Source organism: Cnephaeus nilssonii (assembly GCF_951640355.1).
Source record: "Cnephaeus nilssonii genome assembly, chromosome: 16".
NCBI classification, from domain to species: domain Eukaryota; kingdom Metazoa; phylum Chordata; class Mammalia; order Chiroptera; family Vespertilionidae; genus Cnephaeus; species Cnephaeus nilssonii.
The window spans coordinates 59,848,927-59,867,117 of record NC_137087.1 but is presented as its reverse complement, the minus strand read 5'-3'; positions in this window follow the sequence as shown (position 1 = coordinate 59,867,117).

The following is an 18,191-nucleotide window of genomic DNA, read 5'->3' as shown; positions in this document are numbered from 1 at the left end:
CCCTCCAGGTCCATGAAAGAACCACGGGCCCCGGCGCTTTCCCAGCCTCTAAGGAGCAAGGTCCGTGGCTCAGCACCGGGGCCGCTCTCTCCACCTCCCGTGGCTGTGGGAGCCGTGTGTGCGGCCGCGTCATTGCCAAGGGGCCTCGGAGCGCTTGAGGCTTTGGGTGTAGACACCTCTGAGCTCGAAGAGCATCCCGCACGGGACTGCGGACGTGGGCCCAGCCCTCCAGCCTCAGGGGCCGCCTCTGTGAGACGGACCCCCTGCTGCGGTGGGGGGGGGAATGATACATGTGTTGTGGACGTAGCACAGGGCCGGTCTCAGAGTGTCCGCAGCGGTGGCAGTGGCTGCAGGAGGGCTGTGGACGGCCCACGTGAAGATGGCATCGAAGCCGGGTCTGTAACTCACCCTCACAAACTAAGTCGGTGAAGAATCAGAGGCTGCGATTGCTCGCTGATGACGGAAATACAAATTGGATCTGATCCCCAGTGTGTTGCTGAGCTAATGGCCATGCTTGTCTGGCGGAGTCCAGGGAACATGTCCATGTTTTGAGAAACGGTGTGGTCGATCCTGCAGACCCGTGGTCGGCAAACTGCGGCTCGCGAGCCACACGCGGCTCTTTGGCCCCTTGAGTGTGGCTCTTCCACAAAATACCACGGCCTGGGCGAGTCTATTTTGAAGAAGTGGCGTTAGAAGAAGTTTAAGTTTAAAAAGTTTGGCTCTCAAAAGAAATTTCAATCGTTGTCCTGTTGATATTTGGCTCTGCTGACTAACGAGTTTGCCGACCGCTGGTGTAGACTAATGGAAGGACATAGAGAGGCTGGATAGAGAGACACGCGTGGCCAGAGCACGGGTGACACCCTAGACCCACCATGAGGCAACCGGTCCCAGAAGCCAAGCTCGGTGGCAACTGGCCCCACACAGTCTGACCTGGTCAGCCAAGGCCAGATTCCCTGTCATTCGCCCCCACTTCCACCTCAGAACCAACCAAGAAAGGCACCTGGGCTCCCGGCCACTCACACAGGACGCCCTGCTTCTTCCTGGCCCGCCTCCCGCTTCCCCGGGGCGGGGGGTGGGGGGGGTGGGGGGGGGAGTGGAGGGGGCAGCCTCCAGTCCGGGCCCACCGGAGGCCTTTGTTCTCCTAGAGAACACCCCTCTGCCTGCGGGCCGAGTCTCAAACACCATGATGGTGGCCGAGCCCCTGGCTACGGCAGCTCTGGGCGCATGGCCTGCGCATTACCATTGGGGGCGGGAGGGGGGGGGTCTGTTTATTTCTGCAATGCTGATGCCATCGAGGCAGCCTGCATTAGGAAGACCTTCACCTGCATTAAGGAACTCGACAATATTCGTTGAAAGTCAAAATCTGTTGGTATGAACTTTTGAATATATGTTCTAAAATATATTTTTATTGATTTCAGAGAGCAAGGGAGAGGGAGATAGAGATAGAAACATCAATGAAGAGAGAGAATCATTGATTGGCTGCCTCCTGCACACCACACACTGGGGATCCAGCCCGCAACCCGGGCATGTGCCCTGACCGGGAATGGAACCGTGACCTCCTGGTTCATAGGTTGACGCTCAACCACTGAGCCACACTGGCCACTCTGAATTATTTTTTTAAAACAAGGACACTTTTATTCATTCCCCTTACTATAAATTTAAAAATTAGACATTGAGGAAAGTTCAGGCAAAGAAGGGACAAGGAAACAAAAATAGTACCTTAATCTCACTACCCATCGGTGACCGCGCTCAGTGCTTTCAGGTAGCTAGGTGATGTGGATGGGAACATACACACACGTGCACACACACATGTGCACACACATTTTTTATATGAATGTGGTCACACAATTCTCATTTCGAAATCTCTGTTTCCAATCTCACCACATGTGTGGGTACAGCGTTCCATGTCCGTGAACATGGAAGTGGCCATTGTGCTGAATGTCTGGATGGTGTCCAATCGCATGCGTGTATCACAATGAGTTAGACCTTCTCCTGTTAACGGGCATTTTCAGGTCATTCGCTGGTGTGAGTGGGAAAACGGTCCCATACACACTTGTAGACGCCTGTCCAGTTGCTGCGTAATGATCAGGTTCCGGTCGGGGAGAGGCGGACCCACAGGTGTGCACATGTCCAATCTCAGCGTATCGCCGCCTTGCCGCCAGGACACAGCTCATTGCAGGGACACCGGGCATTGTCTGTCTTTTTTATGTTGCTAATTGGTGAAAAGCATCATTTAACTTGGAAATTTTGTAATTTTTTTAAATTACTGGTAAGAGTAGATACTTGTCCAAATATATATATATATATATCCATCTATCCACACACACTTGGGATTCCTTTATGAACTGCCTGTTCATGTATGTGGCTGTTTTTGGCTGGGTATTTTTTCTTGATGTTAAAACTTTGGTGTGTAATAAGATATTAAGCATTTTTGTCATATATGTAATTACATTTTGTTTTGTTTGTATTTAGCATGGAAATATCGTTCCTTTTTCTCCTTCACGGTGCCTGGCGATGGGTCACCGGGAAGAAAACATGTTCCCGTTCCAAGATAATGAAAGGTTTTAAGATTTTATTTAAATCTCTGGTCCAGGACACCGTCTCTGGCTGCGTTAAATTCTCATAAAGGTGCGTTAATCCTCTTTGCATATTTAGAACGCCCTTGGGGTGACTTCTCATCTAAACAACAGCTTGCTCGGTATACTATTTGGATGTTAGCGTTTTTATTCTGTTCAAATTTTATAGACATTTGCTTGCTCCATTTCCCCTGAAATCTTATGTTGTTGAGAAGTCCCAACAAGTCTTTTACTGTTTTTTTTTTTTGGGGGGGGGGGTTTGCTTGTAAGTCCACCTGTTTCTTCCTATTAAATATTTGTAAGATTCGTTGAGTTTCTTCAAAGTTTGGTCATCTTACCAGGATAGATCTCGGTCGTTACCATTCGCTCTTCAATGGGCTTGGAGCTGCGAGGGCCGGCACTGTGGCAGCCCTGTTGTCATGATGAGGAGACTTTCAGGGGTGGTGAGTGACACAGGGACGTGGGGAGACACCGGGCCCCAACACAAGGGCTGGGGTCCTGGGGTCTGTCATGCCTGTGTGTGTCCACCCAGGCCTTCCCTCATGTGAGCTAACACAGACCCCTTTTATTTAAACGGCACTGAGCCGAGTCCTCTGCAAACACGTGCTCCTGCTCCTCCCCTCCCTCCCCCCTACACCACATACTTCTGCATCCCAGACGCCTGAGCAAGGGCTTCGTGGTTCTTTATTACCATCGACGCCAGGTGTCAGCCCTCCCTCCCGGCCCTGGGTTCCACTAAATAACCTTGGTGTTCTCTGCGACCGTGGCCGTAGCCTTTCATTGGCCCAAGGAACCGCCTGAGGGTGCTGTTGCACTGGGAGTACTACACAAAGCTTTCACCGAGCAACACGAGGACCACGCTCTGTCCTTCCTGGGTGAGCGGGGGCTTCCCTCCCAGCTCTGAGTAAAAGCTAAGGCCCTCAGGCGGGGAAGGGGGGCAGTGGGAGAGGCTCTGCATCTCCCTCCGGCTCAAACGGGCCCTGCACGTCTGCGCCCATCCACCGGGAGCAGCGAGGCCCAGGGAGGCAGTGGCACCTGCGCTGAGCACTGACAGGTGCCCGCAGGGAGGAGCGGAGGCGGAGGAGGACGGGGAGGCGGGCAGACGCTCCTGTTTGACCCTGTGGGTGTGCCCATAACAAATAATGGCTTCCCTGGATCAGGCTTTCTTTCTGTTCCTCCGGAAAGTTCGCGCCCGTATCTGAGAGGCAGAGCAGGGGAGATGTCCTTTCCCTTTGGTGGCGGATGACGCCGAGATGCGTGGGGTGAGCGAGGGGAGAGCACCGACCATGAATCTGTGCTTGGGAGGGGTCTCCCTCCCTCCGTGGGTTCCGTCTTCTGCGTGAGAGACGATGGTTTAGCGCGTTGTCTTCCAAGACCGCGTGCATGGACTCGCCGCCGACGGGAACCCCTTGTCCGGGGTCCCAGGCGTGGCCAACCGATAGGAGAAGCCCTTGGCAGCGTTTAGCGGATGCCGTGACTTCATTAGTAACCCCTGAAACCAATGAACTTTCAGAGGCTCTGTTCAATGCTTCAGAGGAACTTCTGGAGGGTTTAAATCATTGTTACAGCCACCGTCTCCTCAACGTCGTCAGCGCGGAAGCAGAGATCGGGTCAGACAGGAGGGACAGACCCTGCAGGATGGCCAGGTCCCCTGGGCCGTGATGATGAACGGCGAGCAGCGAGGCCCTTGCGAACCGAGGTGGGCAGGCGGCTCCAGAGCCCGGCCTCGGATCCATGCGCAGGCGCAGGCGGTTCGGGGTGTGGGGATCCCTCCTGGACCACGGGCTCTGGGCTTCATGCCGTAACCAGGGGCAACCCCAGCTCACCATTCCTAGCTGGGGCGTGTTGTTTTTTTCTCTAGGATCCAGTTGCCTGTTGTGTAAGATGTGCTTATTAAGGACAACTCTTCTACAGGGCTTTAAAGATTAAATGAGAGGATTCATATAAAACCTCAGTCGGAGGCCTCAGACCAGTAAGTCCTCACCACATGTCGCTGCCATCTTAGTATCTTTCTTAGCATAGCTCAGCCCCGGCAACATCAGCATTGTTGTTGTAAACACACACACACACACACGCACGCACGCGCACACACAACCAAGTTAGGTCTCTCTCTGGGGACTCTGGTCATCCATCTCCTGTGACTCACCACAATCGAGTGCCCGGACTCCCCCGGTCCAGGACCTTGCTTGTCTCCCATTGAAGGTCAGGTGTGATGTGCTTGGATATCATACCTCAGGCACCGCACACAGGAGTCAGAATACAATACGACAAGCAACACAATTTTTTACACGAATATTGTGTCTTAGGTCATCCAAGACAAATGAGTCAGTCGCTCTACAAACCGCTAACACATGAGAGGGTCCCGTGGCTGCTTTCCGTGTTAGAGCCACGTGTCGTACCCCTGAAACCAACATATTGTGTGCCCACCGTGCCCAACCTGGTTCTTACAAATACGTATTTTAACAGGTGTTCACTGGCGCGTCAAAGCTATATTGCTTAGAATATCTAAGTGAAAAATTGTAATTATATTATAAAAGAATAGCAGCTGTAACTTTCTTCCAGTGTGTAGCCATGAGAACTTGGGGAAAAAGGTAAGATTTGTGAAGTGGCATTTTTTCATGTTCCCTGTAGAAGATATGTGCCCAGCCTGGCCGGTGTGGCTCAGTCGTTGAGCATCAACCCAGGAACCAGGAGGTCACGGTTCGATTCCCAGGCAGGGCACAATCCCAGGTTGGGGGCTCCATCCCCAGTATGGGGTGTGCAGGAGGCAGCCGATCAATGATTCTCTTGCATCACTGATGTTTCTCTCTGTCTGTCTGTCTGTCTGTCTGTCTGTCTGTCTCTCTCTCTCTCTCTCTCTCCCTCTCCCCCTTCCTCCCTCTGAAATCAATAAAAGCATATAAAAATATATTCTAAAAAAATAAATGAAAGACATGTGCCCAGAAAAGCAGTGATGTCCCCATTGCAAGTTGATGGCCACTAAAATATAATTCTCGCCCAAAGGCATTCTTGTGGTCATTCATTTTCGGTGACTCTGGGGCCGTAGTGGGACCGTTCAGTGGGCTGCAGAGAGGACCTCAGAGGAGAAGTCCAAGTGAGCAGACACGGCGGGGAGCTAGTTGGCCCGAAGAACACGGGTCAGGCCAGCTCGCAAGGGGCAGTTGGAACCACGACGGCGGAGTGGATGCTCACAGACAGTCCCCGCGGCGGAGTCTGTATTCCTCCCTTCCTGTTGCAAGCCTGGTGTTTCACACAGTGACCGGGAGGTAATGAACACCCGCTGACTGAACGAATTCGTTATTTACTTACGCCTCGCTTTACTTTGAAGAAATGACCAGCCAGGAGTAAGTAGAGCTGCAAATGACCCAAGGAATCACAATGGATCATAAACTCCAATTAAACACAAATTAAAAATTAATATGATTCTTAATGAAAGAGAAGAGTCACTTCCATTGGTTTGGTAGCAGCTGAACAGAGCCCACGACAGCGTGAGCAAGGCAGACATTGGTTAGCTGTCTCTCACCTTCATGGCAAGTGCGCCAGGAGACAGTGAGTGGGACACAAATATATGGTATCTGACGTAGACCCAAGAGAGTAATTTCTGGTGACACTGATTTTTAAAACCTTTATCGGAGAAATGGGAGTTGGCCCTACAGTTAAAGATGGAAGGTGGCACACACGTGTCCACGTCTATGTCCTTCAGAAATGGCGCTGGAATCGTGGACAAGGAGAATGAGAGATAGAAATCAAATTTGGGATGAAGAAGACAGGAAGGACACATGGCCTCGCAGAGCCTGGAAAACGTAATCCTCACCTGGCAGTGGGAACATTTAGCAGTAAGCTGGTCTACAGCACATTTCCCTCAGCGGGTCCGGTAATCAGTGGCACCGATACCTCTGGAAGGAGGTTAAAGCGGAGCGACTACAATAAGGAGCGTTTTCAGACGTCTGTTTAAGAAGCCACCAGACCTCTCACTCCCCGTCCCATTCCAGGCAGCCACCTCTTCCCTGCTGCCTCGCATGGTCCAAGATCGGACATGTGTTCCGCGGCAAGGATCCGAAAGGCCTCAGACACAGCGCGTTCAGCGTGCACGACTCGCCCATCACGTGGTTGTGGGCCCATTTCCCCTCCTTCGTTCACGACCCGACGGTAAGGTTCGCTCCCTCTTGAACGGACTGTCATCGTTCATTAACAAACCGGATGCGTGTCTGGGGGGGAGGCTTGCAGCTGGGGCGGGGCTGAGCCGGACCTGTCCCGTATGAGTCCATGAACTCCCGCGTGGCTCTGCGCGGTTGTTCACACATGTGTGATCCGCCTGGGAGGCCATGGCTCTGTTTGTAGAATTTACCTTTCCGATTAAAGGAGAGGTTTACGGCGACTTAGAACACGTGGTTGAAGGCACATCTTCCCCAGCCTCCACACGCCTGTTGGCTGCTCCATGGAATAGTAAGAGGCAGAAGACCTCTAAATGAATGCGATCGCCTTCAGAGGGAGGAGATGGGGGGAGGTGTCCCCACTTTTGTACCATCCTCCCCTCTGTATTGCAGGTGACCCTGTCAGGATCACTGGATCCCCGACGGCCTTCACTGACTAAAAGGGGCAGATGCATGAGCATCCAAATGAGAGGGGGGCCCAGGGGCCCGTGGGGCTCGGTTCACATTCAGGGCTGCCATTCACTTGGGCCAGTGACATCCACTCTGAGCCCCATTTCCTGACCTGTGAGACGAGGCCGGTCTTCTCTCAGAGGTCCGAGAGGGTCCCCTGAGGGCAGGTGAACTCAGAGCACAGTGGCTGCTCTTGCCCTACGCACTGCCTCTCCTGTAACCCTGGCAACCGCTGGCTCCACCTCTCTTTTATTTTTTATTGATTTCAGAGAGGAAGGGAAAGGGAGAGAGATAAAAACATCAATGATGAGAATCATTGATCTGCTGCCTCTGGCACGCCCCCTACTGGGGACCAAGCCCGCAACCTGGGCATGTACCCTTGACCAGAATCGAACCTGGGACCCTTCAGTCCGCAGGCTGACTCTGTATCCACTGAGCCACACCAGCGAGGTCTCCACCTCTCTTTTGGCAAAGTGACCACTTCAGGCGAGACCACATATGGCTCGATGGGGACCCATCCCACGCATTCTTACGTGGCCGGCACAAGAATCCTGATGTGGGATGAGTGGGTAACACAGACGAGCCAGGGAGCAGGTAACCTCCAGGCCATCCGGCTGGTGAGTAGGAGTTGGGTCCAGGCACTGGAACCACTTGGGGGCCAGGTGTAGGCACGCTCTCACCTGTGCGATCCTGCGGAGCAGGTGGGACTGGGAGCCAGCTCTCCCCTGCCCTGAGTGGGCACCAGTCACTCACTAAGTCACTTCTCTGATGTGATGACCCTTGGAACCTTTGACAGCTGCCCCTCCAGTGGCTAGAAGCTGAGATTCCATTCCCACCATTCCCACCTCAAATGCCGTGTTTTCTGGGCACCAGCACCCATGAAGAGATGAGGGCCTTGGGTCATTGGCCAAGGTCAAGTTCAAGGGCATTGGAAACTGTCTCCTCTCTGGGGGCTGTTCCTTGAATCCACAGAACACAGGCTCTCAGACCCTCAGATGGCCTTGCCCCAGCCTTGGTGACAGCTCAGTGACAAGTGCTGGGCTCACTGATCATCCCTGCACACTGTGGGCGCTTGAGCGGTGTGAAGACTGCAGTGACTGCCGATGGGAAAGCAAGTGTCCAAGGCCCATTGCTCCTGGCCACGCCTCCCTGATCTCGGGGCACGTTTTGCACGCCTACTTACTTCCTCATCAAAGTGCACTCCTCACACACAAGGCAGACCCGAGGCTGCCATTTTCCTGTGACTGGTCCATTGTATGTGCAGCCCTGGGCAGGTAACATGCATCCTCCGTGTGTGTGTGTGTGTGTGTGTGTGGTGTGTGTGTGAGGTGTGTGTGGTGTGTGTATGTGGTGTGTGTGGTGTGTGTGTGTGGTGTGTGTGTGTGGTGTGTGTGTGTGGTGTGTGTGTATATGTGGTGTGTGTGTATGTGGTGTGTGTGTGGTTGTGTGTGTGTGGTATGTGTGGTGTGTGTGTGTGTGTGTGTGGTGTGTGTGTGGTGTCTGTGTGTATGTGGTGTGTGTGTGGTGTGTGTGTGTGTGTGGTGTGTGTGTGTATGTTGTGTGTGTGTGGTGTGTGCGTGTGTGGTTTGTGTGTGTGCCTGTGTGTTGTGTGTGTGGTGTGTGTGTGTGTGGTGTGTGTGTAGTGTGGTGTGTGTGTATTGTGTGTAGTGTGTGTGGTGTGTGGTGTGTGTGTGTGTGTGTGTGGTGTGTGTGTGTATGTGTGGTGTGTGCTGTGTGTGTGTATGTAGTGTGTGTGTGTGTAGGGTCTTCATTGGTGGGTATCCTCAAAGGACAGGGGAGCTTTGCCACACTAACTAGTAAAGATCACCCTAAAAGCAGTGCCGATGGGAACAACATGCCCTCGGAAATAAAACTCTGGACACCATCAAGCCCCATTCTGATCTCAGGGAGAGGGAAGAGCCGGGTTCCGGGAGGAGGGACGATTGCTTTGTGTCGCTCAGGTTTCCTGTGGGCCCGGGGTCAGGGCCGCTCGGGTTCAGGCACTGGCTTCGAGCACATCTCTGTGGGCTCGGGACCCGATTCCCAGATGGAGACGGGCAGATGGGCCCGCACACATATGGGGGGGGGCTCAGTCTCTCAGAGAAGGAGTAGCATCTTATCCCCAGATGGAGGGGTCAAGGCCGTGGGTATTTTGGTCCTTTGAGTAGGAGGACAACGTCATTCCCAGACCTGATCGGCAGCCCTCTGGGCGTGCTGGGATTTAAATGTGGGCACGGGGGATGCTGGCTGCCGCCACCTGATTCTGTTACAGAAATAACAGCCGGGCGAGCGCCCTGCGTGTCTGTGACGTATGACTCAGTGGCGCTGTCTGCAGGGAGCGCGTGCGGAAGAGTCGTGGGATAATTTTAGAGGAGAAAGCGGAACACAGCTCCTCCCCTCGAGAGAGCACAGGCGAGAGGATGGCTGAACCCACCCAAGACGCAGCTCAGCAGGCAGCGCAGGCCAACTGGTACACCCGCCGCAGAAGCCTAGCCCCGGCCGGTCCGTCCTGCCGTCCGTGCGCACAAGCGAAGACGAGGGCTGGCCGGCGAAACGACACGGACCGTCTTCACGTCGCCTCCTGTGTTTTACGCAGGTTCCTGGTGGCAGGAGCTGAGAAACGATCAAGAACTCGGCTTCCCGCGGCTTCGCTGGAGTTCCGAGCGTTTGAGGGAGAAGGAGCTGAAAATCCATCCTCTCAAACGTTTAATAACAGGGATTAGGAGGAGAGTGGGCCTAATGCCACTTTATCTTTTTTTAATGAAAACACTGCCACCAGCTGGTTAATAAATGACGCTGACTTTTTCCTGAGTGGAAAAAAGCAAGTCATTTCCCCTTCATTTAAAAAGGGATTGCAGTCTCGAGTGGAGGTCATTTTTCCTCTTTTCATAAAAATTAATAGCCTCTCGCAATGCCTGTCCCTCTCCGTCGCTCGCAGAGTAAAGAGATCCGAGAAAACCCGTGCTCCCGCCCCCCCGTGGGGTCCCGTGGGGAGGGTTCAGGGGCCCGGTGGTTGCCGTGGGAACTGCCCCATGTCACGGTTTCACAGGCAACAGCTCCTCGCTTCCCTACAGGCCAGAGCCCGGGCGGGGACCGACCACTCCACAGGAGTCCTCCAGTGGCACTGGGGGAGGAGGGCCCCCAGAGAGCCCCGGATTTGGGGGGTGGCCCTCCTCCCCCCATGCAGCGGGGTCCAGCTACCTCTGCGTTTGCGCGTGACATGCTCCACGGGACCTCGCTTTAGAGCATCTTTACGGGACCTAAGATGTTTCTTCAAGTGCTAACGCACAGAGCAGCCGAAAAGAAAAAAATCAAACCACTCCATCTGGGCAGCATGAGCGAGACCCCAGGGCCTCAGCTGACCGAGCTACAGAGCAGGAGGCCATCACCCATGCGCATCCGGCCGCCGGGCCATCATTGCGCAGGGACACGCCCTTCCCGGGAGGGGGCCTGTGAGGGGACCCCCTGGGTCAGGGGTGCGCGCCAAGCAGGGAGCGCGTGCGGGGCGCATGGGGCGCATTCCGGGCTCCTCCTCCAGGCGGCAGAGTTGGACCTTCCAGGTCAGGGAACCTGGCTGCGGGGAAGGGCGTGGGGTGCCTGGCCCCGGAGCCCCCCTGACGCAGGACCCCCACGGAAGCCCGGTGCGGGGAGCGCTGCAGGGCGAGGGGCTGTGTGGACAGGAGGCAGCGGCACTCAGCCCGGCAACCACAGAATGAGGGAGGGGGCCTCCGGTGGCCCGGGGGCCCCTCCCACACGGGTGCTTTGTGCTCCGTTTTCTTAGAATCGATTCCTAGAAGTGGGATCACTGGGTCAAATGGCAGTTTCCTATTTAATTTTTTGAGGAGGCTCCATACTGTTTTCCACAGTCGCTGCACCAGGCTGCATCCCCACCACAGCTGCATTTCGTTTGGTTTTTCCATTGCACGAGCGATACACAATTAGGAGGTGCTATCATTTCATTAAAGTACTTATTAACCTATTGCAATATTTTCTCAGCCACGGGAACAACTCAATTTAAGTCCAGAGGCTTCGCCACGATAAGGTAAATCATTGCGACTCCATTAATTAATCAAGCATTTATCGAACTCATCACATGTGTGGCTCTCACTCACCCCTGTTATCTTATCCCCTAGAATACTTGATTTCAGGGATTTTCATAGTTGTGTTTTGTTTCCATGCACGGCGCCGCTAAACTCAAACACAGTTTCCGATGTTGGGAAAGGAAATAAGACAAACGCACTCCGTGTAGAAAACTGGGAAACAAGACAAAGTATAAACAAGCGTAAACCCTATCGCCAGAGACGATCTGCGCTAACTTTTTAGTCTATTTCCTCCCAGGCTTTCCCACATCTTTCTAAAACGTGTTTTTAGAAGATACCTTCATAGATGCTGGTTTGGGGGCCTGATTTTTCTCACTGAACATAGCAAAAGCTTTTTCAACGTCATCAAATATTTAGCAAAACACACGGAATGTTTGCACAGTATTCCGTTATGTGATTACACACAAATGTATTTGCCCATCGTCCTCTCATGCACATGCTCACTTCTTCAGGGAAAACGTGCCGAGTGCCACCTGTGTCAGGGGCCGCTCGGGGCGGGCCTCTCACTCTGTGACTGTCCGGCTTTATGGACGTTGGGGTGTTGAGTCTATTTTCCCTACAGCTGTAATCACTGCAACGAAAAAGATGAGCACATTCCTGGACCAATTTTTATTTGGAAATTTCCAAACCCACAGCAAAAAAGTAGGAAGAGGAGTATAAGAGTATTTTGCTTAGATTCACCAATTGTAAACATGTTGCACTCTCCGTCTCTCTCTCCCCACACACATGCACACATGTACACACACATACACACACACACACACACACACACACACACACACACACACCGGGGTCTTTGTCCTGAGCCTTTACTTCCCCGAAAGTACCTTGCAGAGGTCATGGCGTCTCCCTCACACCTCAACACTTCAGCCCAGCCTGCGCCTCTAAGAAAAGATTGCTGCCTTTATCACATGTCAGACATTTAATATTCATACAACAATAGCAACCAGTATTCCCTTCACTGACCCCCCACCGCCCACTGTCCCAATAATGTCCTTCGTGGCTGTTGGTTTAGAATGGCTTTGTTGTGTACTTTTTATTATTATTATTATTATTATTATTATTATTATTATTATTATTTTGCTCAGGATCCAATGGAGATCACACACTGTGCTGGTTACCCCGTCTCCTTCCCTCCCCCACCCCTTAGATTTATTGCGGTAGAATTTACACTAAGTTTCAGTCTTTTTAGCTACATCGTTCTATGCATGTTGACAAACTTATACAGTAATGAAGCTACCTTGGTGGTAGTTTCAAGAAACAGAGTATTTCCATCCTGCCCCAGAGTTCCCTCCAGCCCTCGGACAGCCCTCCCCCCCGCTCACGCCTGAGACCTCTGACCGGGTCTCTGTGCCCGAGGTCTCGCATGTTCCTGGATGTCACATGGGTGGACTCAGACACTGTGCAGCCTGTCGAGTCCTGCTTTGGGGAGTCACCCACAGCCTGCACGCACCGGGAGTTTCTTCCTTCTAACCACTGAGTAGCTCCCCATCCTGTGGACGGGACCCAACTGGTTCATTCATTCCCCAGGGGACAGACTTGTGAGCTCTGCCCAGCGTGGGGTAGACGGGGGCTGCCGCTGCCGTGAGCGTTCGTCCGCAGGCGTGTGCACGGTTCGGTGAGCAGGCGGGGCGGGAGTGCGGGGCCTCCTGGGGCGTGTACCTTTAACCTTACGAGACCCAAACTGCTCCCCAGGCGGCTGCATCAGGTGCCTCCCCTCGGGGCAGTGTGAGTTCCCGGGGCTCCAGGTGTGAGTCCGTGCCGGCTGTTGCGAATGCAGATGCCCAGGTTTGTCATCACTGTTTTCAAAAAAAGGCTATTCTGTCTCCCTTGGACTCTTCTGCTTGATAGAAGGAGCCAAGAGCAAAGAAGACGTGGAGAGCGGGGCCGGTTCCGAACGATTGGGGTTCGTGGTGGCCACGTGTGACATGACTGCAGACCCACAGCCTCGGTGGAGGCCACGGTGCGAGACCAAGAGCCGAGGGCCCGTCCTCTCCGGAGCGTCGTTTGCTTGCTGAGCGCGGGGGTGCGAAGGGCGCGTCCCTGCTAACCCTTCGGGGTAGAGTTTAATGTCAGGTGACGAAAATCACACACACGAATAAGCCTCTCTGTGACCCTTGCTCCTTCAAAATATTGGCGCTATTACCCTGGTTTTTATGGAGTAAGTGGCATTTGATAGATAGACATTGCTCGTTTTTCAGGACTGTTACACTTTCAGGGAAATTTTACAGCCACAGAGACTCTTCGGACTTCACCATCCGCCCCGGGACGCGGTCATCTCCTCCCCCAGGGGGGAGAATTACATGGGAAAAATTAAACCCCTTTGCTTTTTTCTCATCTGCCTCCACCCCTTCCCGGAAGTTTCTCGTTGCCACTCCCTCGCCAGTGCACTCTGTGTTCTAATTCCGCATCGGCACATGCTCTAACATGAAGAATAACCGTTTAAATACACCAGCGGGGAACAAAAGCCTCCTTCCTGCTTCATTGTCCGGCCGATGAGATGCTGGGGCCGTGATCCTGCCAATCTCCACAATCGGCCCCGAATCGCAGAGCGCTGCCCTGCATCTCGGCTTCTCTGTCCAGCCCCGCTCCTCCTGACGTGTGGGCTCCGTGTCGCAAGAGCCCAGGCCGGCTAGCGTCCGTGCGTGAAGAACAGTGGCTTCAGGGTTATCACTTTTCTCCCACCAACACGAGAGTTATTCCTACTGGCGATGCCCAGAGTATTGCACAGGGCAGTGTCTGAGAGCCCACTGGTAGGAAGCTCCATGAACACACCTTCTGATTGGGAGGTCACGTATCTGTGAACAGAAGGGGTCGCTGACCTCTCTGTGACGAGTCATCCCATGAAATTTGCAAGTCCATCATGTGGCCAAGGAGTGGGATCAAACAAGGAACAAGAGATGCATCGACTCCCCTGGCGTGCAGGGCCTGGCTGTGAGTGTGTGTGGGGGAGACGTTGGCAATTGCACCCACTGTCACTCACACAAGGGGGGCTCCGGGGCTAACCTCGTGGGCGTGCACCTGGCTCGTCCTCACAAGGTCATCACAACCAGCTCTCGGCGAGGAAAGATGATGGATGATGTACTTTATCTCGCAACAAATGCAGTAAATCTTATCCCAAGTAAATGAGCCAACCGTCTGCACTGATTAATGGTCTTCATGATCAATAGTCTTCGTCCAAGTCCCACACTCATCTTCAACAATCTTGTCATCGGCAATAAACGTGTCCCATTTTCCCCTGCGCTTGTTGATGAAGGGGGTTAACCATCTGCTGCAACAGAGCGGGTCTGCGAGCCCGTCTTCGACGTCTGGGTGAAGCGTGAATCCGTTCTCTTTATCCAAGTGATGGCTGTTCATTTCCCTCCTTGGAGAAGAACAGTAATTCAGCCGTGAGTAGGAAACTCTGACCAGTCCCTTCCCCCACCCAAGTCAGCTAGTATGCACGGATCAGGACAAAAATGTAAGGCTACTTCCCGTTTTATGAAAATGTAACCAAAACTAAGCAAGAAAGCACTGCTATTCAACGTACCATCTTTATCGCTCTATTTACTGCTTGGTTTGGAATACTTCCAGCTGTCAATAACACTCAAATGATGGCCATCAAGAAGCTTAGTGTGGGATTTGTTTCCCCTACAAGACAGAAATGTAGGAGTTGGCCACCTGGGGCTGGTACGGGTGCCCCTAGGACCTAGGCCGGTCTACATTTCCATCTTTGCACGCCACTGCCTTTATGGCGATCCTCATCACCATCATGCTTGCCATCTCCTGCCGCAGCTGACCCCTGCAGCCTGGCATCAATCAGGAAGAGAAAAAAAAGGAATGGGGGGAGTTGAAGAAGCGGCACATCCACCACTTCTAGCTGCAAGAGAGTCTGGAAATGGGTCTAACTTAGCGGATTACCGGGTGCCTGCAACCCAATCAGGAAAAGGGTCACGGATGCTGCCTGGGCTACAAGAGGACTTAGACAGACACATAGAAACGAAGGGACAGGCTATTCAAGGGGAGGATGCTTGATGCACGTGGCCAGTGCAATGGACTACAGCAGACGCATCCGCAGTGCTCACATCCCTGACCCTGTGCCATGTCTGTGCACACTTGCCAGCACTCTGATAGCGGGGAAGGGCATGTAATGAGAACAGAGCCACCGCTGTCTAACAATTACTCACCTTACTAACTATAGATGAGAAGTTTTCTTAAAAACCTGGGGAACTGGAGGAGGAATCAAACTTTTTAAGACAGGGGTCGCCCTAACCGGTGTGGCTCAGTGGATGGAGCGTCGGCCTGCGGACTCAAGGGTCCCAGGTTCGATTCCGGTCAAGGGCATGTACCTTGGTTGCGGGCACATCCCCAGTAGGGGGCGTGCAGGAGGCAGCTGATCGATGTTTCTCTCCCATCGATGTTTCTAACTCTCTATCCCTCTCCCTTCCTCTCTGTAAAAAAAAAAAAAATCAATAAAATATAAAAAAAAAGACAGGGGTCCTCAAACTTTTTAAACAGGGGACCAGTTCACTGTCCCTCAGACCGTTGGGGAGCCGGACTATAGTTTAAAAAAAACTATGAACAAATTCCTATGCACACTGCACATATCTTATTTTGAAGTAAAAAAACAAAACGGCAAAAACACCCGCATGTGGCCCGCGGGCTGTAGTTTGAGGACGCCTGCTGTAAGAAGACAAGATGCCTCGATGGGTCCATGACTCAGAAAAGAAACACATTTGGAGAACAGACCGGGGACAGGACACGCTTCGATTTGGTTGCTGTGCCAGGACCCTGACCCCCTCCAGGAGTGCGCCTCAGGAACACTGACCATTCTCCGGTCCCAGCAACGGGCTGAGCTGTCTGTAACATCATAGAAGACTAGAGGCCTGGTGCACGACCTTCGTGCACTGGGGTGGGGGTGTCCCTCAGCCAGGCCTGCGGCCTCTTGCAGTCCAGGAGCCCTCGGGGGATGTCCGGAGCGGGCCTAAGCCGCAGTCAGACATCCTTAGTGCTGCTGTGGAGGCAGGCCACTGGGCTCGCCAGCCATCAGCCTGGCTGTGGGAGCACACTGACCACCAGGGGGCAACTCCTGCATTGAGCGTCTGCCCCCTGGTGGTCAGTGTGCATCATAGCGACCGGTCGTTCCACTGTTCGGTTGATTTGCTTATTAGCCTCTTATTATGTAGGATTGGCCACCTTGTTGTCGATTCTGAGCTCCTGAAGGCCGGCTGCAGACCCTCCCCTCCCCTTTCCCTGTTACACTTGCAGCTCCAGCTGAAGGCAGCCATCTTCTCCCTCGTGTGTGTGTAACCAGCCAACCGGCGAGGGGGCTCAGAGCAGACTTCGCAGGGTGACCGACCACTCTCCCCACACGGCCAGCAGTATTGGAATAAACGCTCATATAGGGTTCAACCCCGTCTCAGCTTAATTCGGCTCAAGTAGTGACAGGGCCTCTGACTCACTGTGTCCGGTTTCAACTCCTACTGGGCGTGGACTCTGTCGCTTTGTTGGAGGCTGCTTTGGGCCGGGGATTGCCCTTTGCTCATATACAGGAGAGAAGGGACGTGACTGGGAATTCACCCCCCACCCCCAGAATCAGCCCTCACCCAATCCTATAAGTACTTATCTCCCCAGCTTCGGGGGTGGGAGGGCCTAGGCCAAAATTGTAGGCGATGCCCACCCTGACGTGGCCTCCTGGCTCCCGGGCCCACCTCCCCATCCTCCCCCAGTTTCCCTGGGATCGCTTCTTGATAAACGACTTTCTCAGGAAAAGTTATCTTCACCCCAGGAGCTGCTCTCGGGGACCCATCGAAAACATCAGCCGTCATCGCTTTGGCCCCACCTGTCCATCAAATGTGCATTCCCCCCTGGACAGCCCTGAAATGACAAAAAGAAAGCCCCACCCATGGTTGGACGTGTCTGTGCCATAGCTGACCATCCGGGGCCGTGCGGCACCATGCGTGCCCCCGGGCGCCCAGATAATAGGCACTGTGAACCCTGACCCACGTCACGGATCGCCCGACTGCAAGGGGAAGGGTTGCGTTACCCTCAGTCTCTTAACCATTGATTTTCACAAAGAGTGGCTTTCCATCAGAATGAAGTCATTCGTGTCCCGCCATCGGCGAAGGGCGCGTCCCCCGGCCAGGCAGCCTGATGGGTTCCGGGTGGGAACCGGTCACACGGATGAAGCCGGCTCCAGCCCCGCGGCGCCTGCGGTCCGTCTCCCTGCGCCTGGCTCCTAAAACCGCACTTGATGGGCGAGTCTCACTTTAAGCCTCACTGGCTCGTCCCTTTCATTCGTTAGGTCTGGCCTCTCCGGATGCAGAAAGAGCCTGAGATTTCCTTTACAGCGCGCAGGTTTGTTTTCAAACGCGCCATTACGGCCTCCGTCCGTGTAATTTATTATTCCGTTTCCTTAAGCAGGAGACAGTGAGATTTACGCGTGTTTGATTTGCACGGCTGTACAATTCATCTCGGAAAGAACTTCCCAGGAAGACCCAGGCCTCCCGAGGAGCGGCTGCTGCGGGCATGCCCGCCGCGCGGGGAGTGCCCTCCGCACGTGGGGTGCCCGCCACGTGGGGCGCCTCCTGCTCCTCGCGGTGCGCAGGGAGCTTCCAGACCAAGGTCTGTGGTCTCAACCCCCGGAGACTCCGGGACCCTGAGTGTCGCCCTCGCCTGGTGTCTTGTTTCCAGGTTCGTCTTCAACTTCCCTTTTAAAGCAACATGTTTCCCGTTCCCACGTGGAGGCCTCGTTCCTCCCCGCGAGCGCGGCTCTGACAGCGCGGGGGGGGCGGGGGGGGGCCGGTCGCGGGCCGCGCCAGAGCGGCGTTTGCGGGCATTTTCGTCCGGAGACGTCCCTGCAGCTGCAACCAGGCAACGTGGCATTCTGATCAACGAAATGTTTGCGCCAACACGACAATGGCAGGAGGCCA